This window comes from Ranitomeya imitator, chromosome 3, assembly GCF_032444005.1.
Source record: "Ranitomeya imitator isolate aRanImi1 chromosome 3, aRanImi1.pri, whole genome shotgun sequence".
Taxonomy (NCBI): domain Eukaryota; kingdom Metazoa; phylum Chordata; class Amphibia; order Anura; family Dendrobatidae; genus Ranitomeya; species Ranitomeya imitator.
This window is the reverse complement of record NC_091284.1, coordinates 322042695-322052980: the sequence shown is the minus strand read 5'-3', so window position 1 is coordinate 322052980 and position 10286 is coordinate 322042695.

Below are 10286 nucleotides of genomic sequence, written 5' to 3'. Positions count from 1 at the left end.
ATCTCCCTGCAGTAATCTCAGCCAGGTATGGCAGGCGGCAATAAGGAGTGGACTGATGCACAAATTAAATAAAAAGTGTCTACAAACCAAAAAGATAGCTGTGCAGAAAGGAAGGAACAAGAGGATTTGTGCTTTGAAAAAAGCAGTTGGTTTGCACAGCGGCGTACACACAGCAATGCAGCTATCAGGGAGCCTTCTAGGGCAGCCCAATGAGCTACAGCGCTGAGGGGGAAAAAAAAAAAAAGTAGCTTCCACTGTCCCTGCACACCGAAGGTGGTGTTGGGCAGTGGAAATCGCTACAGCACAAGCGATTTGGTGGTTAATGGACCCTGCCTAACGCTATCCCTGCTTCTGACGAAGCGGCAGCAACCTCTCCCTAAGCTCAGATCAGCAGCAGTAACATGACGGTCGGCGGGAACTCCCCTTTATAGCCCCTGTGACGCCGCAGACAGCAAGCCAATCACTGCAATGCCCTTCTCTATGATGGTGGGGACCAGGACCTATGTCATCACGCTGCCCACACTCTGCGTTTACCTTCATTGGCTGAGAAATGGCGCTTTTCGCGTCATTGAAACGCGACTTTGGCGTGAAAGTCGCGTACCGCATGGCCGACCCCGCACAGGGGTCGGATCGGGTTTCATGAAACCCGACTTTGCCAAAAGTCGGCGACTTTTGAAAATGAACGACCCGTTTCGCTCAACCCTAATCAGTAGCCCTTCTTTAAAGAGTTGTAGAGTATCGAATGTATTTGTGATCCACTGCACTTGGTGAATGTTAGGGGCGTATAGATTCGCAAAGGTGACCATAGTATTAGCAAGCAATCCTTTAACGAAAATATATCGGCCCTCGTGGTCACTTAAACTATCTTTTAATGAGAATGGGAGACCTTTTCTAAGTGCTATACCCACTCCTTTAGAGGAAGAGCTGCAGCTGTTAAACCCAGATGGAGTAGGAAGAAAATGAGGTATTGGGGACTCTACCGACTTTAAAATGGGTTTCCTGAAAGAAGACAATTTGTGAATTCTGTTTTTTTAAGAGGGTAAGAATTTTGCTACGTTTAGCTGGGGAGTTTAATCCTTTGACATTAAATGAAGCCAAAGCAACAGAGCCCGGACCAACCTGACTACTCGTAGTTAGCATATTTCGTGAAGTATTCTGACTCAGCAAAGAACCTGAAAAAAGAAAAGAACAAAAGAAGCAATAAACTTTTTACAAGCATTAGCTCACCTAACGCAGGGCGGGTGGGTGGGTATACGAACCCAATCATAGGCGAGGTAGTCCAAATTGCAAACTAGAGTGTGAGAGAAGGGAAAGGAGAAAAGAAAAGAAAAAAGAGAAAAAGGATTTAAATTATAGATGGAGTGCAAACAGTAGGAATTGAATCATAGGGTAAAGACAATTTACTCATAAAACTTTAGTAGACAAATGGAAGGCAGAGACAGTGTTTCAAGGTGTGTGTTTCTTGGGATCTTGCTTCTTGGTCTTAGGAGAAGTATGGTTCTTCTTCATGGATCAATCTTGCGATCTAGTAAGAGGAGGAAGGTTCCAGTTGGTGTCGATCGGCATCCATGAAGGCAGTTCAATCGGAGAAATGCCCTGAGAGTCCCAAGCTTTGAGTAGATCCTCCGGGGAGCGTATTGAAACTTGTCTGCCTCCTGCGTTTATTCCGAGACCAAAGGGGTACAGCCATTTGTAGTTTAAATTTTTAGCTCTTAAAGCCAAAAGAAGGGGTCTGAAAATCCTTCTCTTTGCCAGAGTAGATGGAGCCAGGTCCTGAAAGAGTTGAAGTTAAGAATTGTCGTACAATATTTTGTCTTGTTCTCTAGCACTTGCTAGGATGGCAGCAGTGTCCACATAGCTAAGGAGGCCACAGATAACATCTCTGGATAGGCTCATCTTGTTTTGGTTTCGGTCTCAGAGGTCAATGTACTCTTTCAATAGTGATAGTGGCAGCTCTGTCTTGACCAAGAATGTTGGCAAAAATTTATCTGGATACTTTTTCTAAAGCTTCATGTGCAAAAGATTCAGGAATGCCTCTTATACGAATTTTCTTTCTTCTGCTCCTATTTTCCTGGTCTTCTGCTGCTAGTAAAGCTACATTAAGCTGTTGTTGTTTCAAAGAAAATAAGGCCCGCACCTAATACCAAAGTAAAGGCTGGTGCAGAAAGTACAAGGTAAGTGCCAAAACCAACAGAAACTCATATAAAGAAAGAAGCACTAATCAACACCCAATAAAAAATACCAAATTTTATTAAATCCATTAAAAATAGTTGAGCAAAAAAGTAAACACAAAGGGATGTGACAAGGTAAGCCAGACAAGAGTGGCACCGCAGACAGAAACAGGTGCATCCAGGTATATGAATACAGTGAAAAACTAATGCTCTAAGTATCTATCACATAATATAATCAAGTGAGGCACAGTTGTGCCAAATGTATAAGGAAAGCAATGTGCCACCCTTAGAAGTAGAGCAAAAGAAGGTCCAAAGGTACGACCTAGTAGAATGAATAAGTTACCTGGATGCACACTGGGACTCTGAGGTGCCACCGTCCCCAACGCGCGTTTCGGCGCTAAAAGCCTTCTTCCGGGGGATGGCATCCTTAGAGAGCTGGTGTCTTAAATAGAGCAAACCGCCCAATCAGCCAGTGGGGATTACTGTTCTAAGTGTGGCGCATGTGAACGCCGACAAAACCGGAAGTGACAGCCGGCGAGGGCATCACCAAGCAGGCCGGCCCGGACGCAAGGCCCCGCCCACATGAAATCACGTGAGCGGAGACAAGCGCACGGACCCGGCCAAAGCCAGGAGAAGACGCCGTCGCCCGCGGCCAACCCCCGGGAGCCAGCGCACATGCGCACAACAGTAAGGAGGCAGACAATAAATGTCAGAGCTGCCATAAAGGTGCATAGGTGCAGTGCATAGATAATCGCTGTAATAAACAGCGGAAATAAGCGCGCATGTTACAATATAAAAGGCAAATATAAGCCATAGTAAAAACATGTTGATATGCAGTAATACATAATAAGTGAGAAAAGAAAAAAGAAAAAACAACCGCTGCATATATGGTGAAACAATTAAAGTGGCACAAAACACAAATACCATAATTACGAACAGCCAATAGATATAATAAAATACAGTGCTGTATTAGAAGTGATGGAATCCACATTGAATTCATGAATGATGGCTGGATACAGTAATATCGTCGGGCTGAGTGGACAGATGCGAAAGGTGGGATAAAAAACTAAAAAGAGAATAAAAAAGAAATGTTAAAAGCACAAGAAAAGATGCCAATTAAAAACAAAAAGCAAACAGAATTGATCACAAGGGGATTACAAAAACGGGGCAAAACTAAGGACCTCATTAAGGCCATGCGGGTGGACTGTACGGAGCCTCCAAATCCAATACGCTTCCTTTTGCGCTAACATGCGACCTAGGTTGCCACCACGGAGATTGGGAACAATGCGGTCTATACCTTTAACCTGAAACCCAGATGGGTCACAGGAATGGAATTTTTTAAAATGACGCGGGATGGTTTTTAGTGCCTCAACATTATCCTCTTTAGCTGCAGCTATGATGTTACGAACGTGTTCCCGTGTCCGTACTTTCAATGCTCGTGTAGTGAGACCCACGTAAATTTTATTGCATGGACACGAAGCGTGATAAATCACCATCGTAGTTGTACAAGTGATAGCCTGTGTAATCACAAAAGTGCGGCCATCCGAGGACAGAAAGTCATGCGCCGTAGTGATGTTTGGGCACGCCACACATTTCTTACAAGGGCGACAACCCCAAGTATTGGTCCGAGGAGTTGAGCCTATTGGGAATATCGGGGATGGCGGACAGGGTGCTAGATAACTTCTGACAAGGTGGTCACCTAAATTTTGGGACCTACGAGCCGCAATTGATGGTTTAGATGGTAAGTATTGCTTAAGTACTGGATCAGCTAATAGAATTGGCCAGTGTTTAGAGACAATATCGTACATGTTCTCCCATTGGGAGTGATATTGTGTGACCAATCTTACCTGAGAACTTTCTTTGTTAGAATGCGTGGAATATAATAGCTGATGCCTCTCAGTATTTCTAGCTCGGTTGTAGGCTCTCTTAAGACATCTCCTGCTGTAGCCCCTTTCCAAAAAACGACTCGTCATTTCTTTGGCCTGTACCTCAAAGTCCTCATTGGAAGAGCAAATCCTTTTTATGCGGAGAAACTGGCCAACAGGAACAGAATTAATCACATGGGGAGGGTGGGAAGACGATGCATGCAGCACAGAATTGACCGCTGTCTCCTTACGGAAGGCATCGGCAATCAAAACACCATTTTCACCTCTCCTCACAGTGACATCCAAAAAATCAATTGAATTAAAATCAAATTTGTAAGACAAATGAATATTTAAATCATTGGAATTTAATTCGGAAAAAAATGTCTGTAAATCAGAAGAATTACCCCGCCAGATCAGGAAAATGTCATCGATGTAGCGGGTCCAAAAAATGACGACCCCCGATCCGACGAGAACAGGTCCCTCTCCCACAGCCCCAGGAACAAATTAGCATAGGAAGCTGTTGTTGTTTGAGGACTTGCTCATTAAGACAATTGACAGCGTCAACTTGGTCTGAGTTTGCAGATTCTAAGGCTTCAACCCTTTGGCCCAGATGTTGGAGATCTGAACGCATGCCGGACAGCTCTTCCAAGATGGGTTTTCATATTTTGGGCCATCAGTTTTTTCATAAAGGCTCTAGAGATGGGATAGAGTCACTATCAGAGTCGTCTCCGCTGGGATCAGAATCGTCTAAGTTATCGAAAGAGTTAGATTTTTTAAGGGACCGTCTTGCAGAAGTTTGGGAGGCATCTGATTTTTTCATTAGATATTTGTCCCCATGCGTATTTTTTTTTGTTCGTCTGCAGCAGCTTTATTAGCTAGTTTTTCACGTTCTTTTTGTGATTTAACCATAATGAGGGTTCTGATAACGTGAAAGGCTATGTTCACAACTTGGACATATAAAAAACTCGTTTAAGAGAGCATTATGTTTGGAATTAGAGCGAAGTACCTAGTATGGGCACTAGGTGTCACTGGAGGAACACAAAAATGAAAAACAAAGCGAAAATGTGCTAACAGCTTAGAAAATGTCAGTTATTTATAAAAAAAAAAGGTGAAAAAACTCCAAAATAAATTAATAGGCAAAATTAGTCCTTTGTGGTGCGTTATAGAGAGAACTGGGGGAGTACGGCACCATGCACAGAGACCTCAGATGTATATAGCTTATTCAATGGAGGTAGAGAGTAGTCACAAAGGGCAAACCATCTAGACTCCTGTGGCTCTTGGTATTGATATTGATGGGTATGGGGCAGCAGGGGGCAGGGCCAGGCACAGGAGGCAGGGGAGGAATGCAAGCCCTGCTTCCCTAGCACAGCGAGACTCACAGCCCCACAGCCGCAGGAGCGGGTCCAAAATGGCGCCGGAAATCGGTGGGAGAGCCGATGGAGCCTCGGGATTGCACAAGGGCGAGATCCCCTGCTGGGACAGAAGAGCCACAAAGCGTCGCCGCTAGGTGGCAGCCGTGCCGCACCGCTATCGCCCGCCAGACACTGACCTCGTCGGGACCCACCACAGATGGTGGCGCTGTGCTCCGGACTTCAGCACCATGATCACAGAGGAGGGAACCCCCTGCCGATGTCCGCCGTGGCTCCTGTGCTGCTGACCAGTGAGAGGAAACAGCCTTCAGCGGGAGGGGAGCTCCGGGCCGACCAGTGCCAGGTAGGTAACACTGATCCCTGTTCAGTGAGCCGTGTGAGTGACGCTGGGGCAAGCGGCGCTCTAGGTTAGCTGCCGGTCCCTGTTGCTAATGGCGGAGGAGAAAGACTCACATTGTGGATGGCCTCCTCTTCAAGATGGCGGCTCCGGCGGGAACTCTGGCAGTGGGAGGGATGTTGAGGTGAGGAGTCTCCCGGCTGCAGATGAAATCCAAGGAGTTCCAGCCTTTGGGAATCTGTTTTCAGCCCTTGAAAGATGCAGGCTTCAGGTTCTCCTTAGCAGATGGGCACAAAACATCCGAGGTCCCAGCACAAGGCTGCCGACTCTCTTTGTCTTCTTTGACCAGGAGAGGAGTCTCCTCTAGTAGCCCAAAAAACAAGCTCACTAGGTGGATAAACTTGGTCTCCACTTAAAACTGGTCGTCTGGTCAGGTTTTAGATGTATTAAAACGTCCTTTTTTGCCTCATAAAATGCTTTTAAGTAGCTTAAAATAAGGGGTCTGGGAGAGAGCACAGAGCTCCTGCTGCCTCACTTGCACAATCTCATTTATAAATACCTGAGTAAGAGTCTTGGCTTTTGGAAGTGTCGGTAATGCGACGAAATGGACCATTTTATTGAACTTATCTACAACCATCAAAACCACAGTCTTGCCTGCAGAAACTGGTAGGTCAGTAATAAAATCCATGGACAAGTGTTTCTATGGTGTGATGGGAATAGTTAGTGGAAGAAGAGCACCAGACGGATGGGTGTGTGACACTTTGTAACGTGCGCAGACACAACAAGCAGATACTTATTTAATCATGTCCCGATGCACCAATAACAATGAGAAAGGAGGTCCGGGGTTGCCTTACCACCTGGATGACCAGCAAGCACACAGTTGTTATGTTTCCTTATTACTTTGCGGTGCAGATTTGGTGGTACAAATCACCCTACAGCTCATGGTAGAACGCTGAAATGACTACCAACTTCTGCAAAATCAAAGCAGGGTCCTCATGGTTACTGTCACCAGGGAAACTCCGGGACAAAGCATCTGCCAGGACATGTTTGATCCCTGGATGGGAAGTGACCACAAAACTGAACCTAGGAAAAAACGGGACCATCCAGCCTGCCCGGGTTTGAGACGATTGAAGATATCACTGTCATGGTTAGGACATGGTTAATGTCTTTGTGAGATCTTTTGGAACACCTGGAGTGGACCCTCAGATCCATGACAACGAACCTCCCAAGGGTGAGCTGACCAGGTAGACCACCCCCTATACAGGGAGCATTAGGGGCAAACCCAAGGGAGACTATTGCCGCAGAAGCTGGAACCCGGAGACAGGTAGTAGAAGGTACAAAATAGAGAAGCTGGGCGTAGGACGGACAGAGCGGGGTAAGATGAAGTACAGTTTGGTAAGAGCTGAGTACAGGCAAGGCCAAAGAAGCACTGGGAAGGGGAAGACACAAAGAAAGCAGGACAGGACAGAGACACCAGACTAACAGAGTACGGAGCGGACACTGGGAAGGCTGGACTGGACAAGGAGACAAGGAAGCCTGGGAAAGGCAGAGAAGCTGAACTGGCTGGACAGAGTGGAGACTCAGAACAGGCAGAGCAAAGACAAATGTGGACTTGAGTCACAGAAGCACAAATGACAGACAGGCAAGGAGCAGAGGAAGGAATCGCCTTAAATACATGGAGTGCTGAAGGACTTCCGGGTCACGATCCTGAAGGATCACAAAGAGGAGATGCAGAGCGTCTGTAAATCAGAAAGAGGAAGTGCTGGCGTGGGTGGTGCGCATGCGCACCTGACGAGAACTGTTGTGAATTCTGCTCTTGGGCTCCCTCCAGTGGTTATTGGTGGGAATGCAGTTGTCTCTGACTCGCAGTCCTGGCCAGGTGTATCGGATAATTACAATTCTGACTGGGATATTTAGGTGTGCAGGTTCCTTTAGCCCTTTCCAGTTGTCAATGTTTCTCTGGAAGTGTTGGATCTCTGCCTGGCCTCTCCTGCTTATCTGCCAGTTCAGCAAGGATAAGTGTCTGTTTCTTTTCCTGTGGCACACATGCAGTGTGCTTATTTTCAGTACTGTTCGTTTCTCAGTCTGGTTGGTTTCACTGGAGTTGCAGATATACGCTCCTACATCTTTAGTTAGATGTAGGAAGTTTTTTGTATATTCTGCTGTGGATTTTTTGAAGGGTTTTAATACTGACCGCACAGAACTCTGTTCTATCCTGTCCTATCTAGCTAGAGTGGCCTCCTGTGCTAAATCCTGTTTTTTCTGCCTGTGTATGTTTTTTCCTCTCCGACTCACCGCCAATATTTGTGGGGGGCTGTCTATCCTTTGGGGATTTTCTCTGAGGCAAGACAGTATTCCGATTTCCATCTTTAGGGGTATTTAGTCCTCCGGCTGTGACGAGGTGTCTAGGTGTGTTAGGTACACTCCACGGCTACTTCTAGTTGCGGTGTTAAGTTCAGGATTGCGGTCAGTACAGTGGCCACTTTCTCCAGTGAAAGTTCTCATGCAGCTCCTAGGTCACCGGATCATAACAGTACAACTGGCCAACAATGAGTTAAATGCATCTCAGAAGAAGGGAGGGAAGCTCTTGAGCCATTTTTTTTTCTCCAGTCTGTTTTGTGTTCTCTTCCCTCTTAATATCTGGGTGGCTGAGGAGCCTGGTGCAAGCATGAATGTTCAGGAATTAGCTTCTTGTGTAGACCAGCTTGCTGCTAGGGTGCAAGGTATTTCTGATTATATTGTTCAGACTCCTGCTTTAGAACCGAAGATTCCTACTCCTGATTTGTTTTTTGGTGATAGGTCTACATTTTTGAGTTTTAAAAACAACTGTAAACTGTTTTTTGACCTGAGACCTCGATCCTCTGGTGATTCCATTCAGCAGGTAAAAATCGTAATCTCCCTGCTGCGTGGCGACCCGCAGGATTGGGCGTTTTCCCTGGAATCTGGGAATCCGGCTTTGCTTAATATTGAATCCTTTTTTCAGGCTTTAGGACTATTATATGATGAACCTAATTCTGTGGATCAAGCTGAGAAGACCTTGTTGGCCCTGTCTCAGGGTCAAGAGGCGGCAGAATTGTATTGTCAGAAATTCAGAAAATGGTCTGTATTGACTAAATGGAATAATGATGCTTTGGCGGCAATTTTCAGAAAGGGTCTTTCTGAATCCGTTAAAGATGTTATGGTGGGGTTTCCCACACCCTCCAATCTGAGTGATTCTATGTCTCTGGCCATTCAGATTGATCGGCGCTTGCGAGAGCGCAGAACTGTGCGCGCTATGGCGTTATCCTCAGAGCAAATTCCTGAGCCAATGCAATGTGATAGGATTCTGTCTAGAACGGAACGACAAGGTTTTAGAATAGGTTGTGTTATTATTGTGGCGACGCTTCCCATGTCATTTCTGTCTGCCCTAAGCAGACCAAGAGGATCACCAGTTCATTTGCTATCAGTACTGTACAACCTAAATTTCTGTTATCTGTGTCCTTGATCTGTTCATTGTCATCATTTTCTGTCATGGCGTTTGTGGATTCAGGCGCTGCCTTGAATTTAATGGATTTTGAGTTTGCCAAGCGTTGTGGTTTTCCCTTGCAGCCTTTGCAGAACCCTATTCCTTTAAGGGGCATTGATGCTACACCCTTGGCTAGAAATAAGCCCCAGTTTTGGACACAGGTAACCATGCGCATGGCACCAGCCCATCAGGAAGATTGTCGATTTCTGGTGTTGCATAACTTGCATGATGTTATCGTGCTGGGTTTTCCATGGTTGCAGGTACATAATCCTGTGTTGGACTGGAAGTCCATGTCTGTGACTAGTTGGGGTTGTCAGGGGTTCATAATGATGTTCCTTTGATGTCAATCTCCTCTTCACCTTCTGAGATTCCAGAGTTTTTGTCTGATTTTCAGGATGTATTTGATGAGCCCAAGTCCAGTTCCCTTCCACCGCACAGGGACTGTGATTGTGCTATTGACTTGATTCCAGGCTGTAAGTTTCCTAAGGGTTGACTTTTTAATCTATCTGTGCCTGAACATACCGCAATGCGGAGCTATAATAAGGAGTCTTTGGAGAAAGGGCATATTCGGCCATCTTCTTCACCGTTGGGAGCGGGGTTCTTTCTGTTGCTAAAAAAGATGGTTCCTTGAGACCCTGTATAGATTATCGCCTCTTGAATAAAATCACGGTCAAGTTTCAATACCCGTCACCTTTGCTTTCCGATTTGTTTGCTAGGATTAAGGGAGCTAGTTGGTTTACCAAGATTGACCTTCGAGGGGCATATAATCTTGTTCGTATTAAGCAGGGTGATGAATGGAAAATTGCGTTTAACACGCCCGAAGGCCATTTTGAATAACTTGTGATGCCATTCGGACTCTCTAATGCTCCATCTGTTTTTCAGTCCTTCATGCATGATATCTTCCGGACTTATCTTGATAAATTCTTGATTGTATAATATACAATTTGGACGATATTTTGATTTTTTCCGATGATTGGGAGTCTGATGTGCAACAGGTCAGGATGGTATTTCAGATCCTTCGTGACAATGCCCTGTTTG